The sequence below is a fragment of the Pangasianodon hypophthalmus genome, chromosome 7 (genome assembly GCF_027358585.1).
Source record: "Pangasianodon hypophthalmus isolate fPanHyp1 chromosome 7, fPanHyp1.pri, whole genome shotgun sequence".
In the NCBI taxonomy this organism is placed as follows: Eukaryota; Metazoa; Chordata; class Actinopteri; order Siluriformes; family Pangasiidae; genus Pangasianodon; species Pangasianodon hypophthalmus.
In genome coordinates, this window is record NC_069716.1 from 19066431 (window position 1) to 19067974 (window position 1544).

The following is a 1544-nucleotide window of genomic DNA, read 5'->3' on the forward strand; positions in this document are numbered from 1 at the left end:
ATCAACGATTATTAAAAGCCGGATGCTATTTTTTTTTTTTTTCGGATATCGACATACCCTTTCCCTCTGTAATGTCTGATACCATTTGTTTCAATAAATGTAGCTACATATTCTTTAGATAGAGCTCACAGGCTGAAGGGAAAACTGGGTTCTCCTCATCTCTATACAGAAAGCAAAAACACTTCGACGCAAATTCTTATTTTATTATTATTCCTATAGTATTGCGTATATGATTTTTTCCCCCGAATTAATATAATCCCACTGAATTATAAGGTTAGTAAGTAAATATAAGTGTGTAATTGTCTGCCTTTTATTATTTCCCAAATAACCAGCACACAAAACACATGAAAATATGTTTACATAAACTAAGAAGGGTCATAAAAAACCTTAATAAATAAATTGCAACATATATAATAATAACAACAATAGAAATATAATACTAATACTAATACTAATACTAATAATAATAATAATAATAATAATAATTTATATATATTATTTCAATAATTTCCTGTTCAATGCAACCTGCTCATATTATTTGGAATAAAATTCTTGGTTAACTGTCAATTTTACCATGGACAAATAATAACAATTATAATAATAATAATAATATACAGATATAAAACACATCAAATTATTAACAGAATGCAATGCTAGAGGTTCAGCATCGTAAAGCTCTTTAAAATACATGAGTGACACTTACCTGTGCTACTCAGCGTCTACTGAGATACCGTGCAGACACTGCAGTTCCAGCACAAGCCTTCTGCTGGTCTGACGCTGTCAGTGCTGTAAGCAGAGAGACATCAGACTGAGAGAAGCGCGAGCTGCGTTCCGCTTCTTACCTGCGCGTGAAACGAGACGCGCGCACCGTCCCGCAGTCCCGGTTAGCGGCGTGATATTTCAGAGCTTCTGGTGCTCATCTGCAGGGGAACTTCAACCTGCCCTGAAATGTCCACACATAATCATCTCCAGACTGTCCCTGGCTGTCTATTCGTATTCAAGCAACCATTTCATAAAAGACAAAGAATTTATCAAGATAATTACGCACAAGCTTAATACGCGCATCTATTTATTTATTTATTTATTTATTTATTTATTATATTTTTTTTGGCCTTAAACTTCTTACTGGGTATTGTCAGCTTGACCCGTTTACATTTTGCGTTTTGCTAAATTGTTTTGCATGTAAACTGGTGCTGAAATTAAATTTTATTTATGAGATGTAATTGTTTAAACTGAATAAAGCGACCTGGTGTTCTAAAATTTACACACATTTATACTAAGGTTATCAAATTTAAAGGACTATTATCAGGCTATTTCTAGCTTAGCTATTATTCTCATCTTTCATGGGTGTTAAACCTTGTGACAAGTCAGTTTTCTGTTTTAAAAGGTCAAAATGTGTTTTTTATTATTATTATTATTATTATTATTATTATTATTATTATTATCAGTATGTCGACGTAAATCTGTTTTAAAGTTGGCTCTGGAGGCGTGTAATGGTGAATGGGTATTAGGTTTACATCCTCGTACCCGAGCCTGAGATTTGA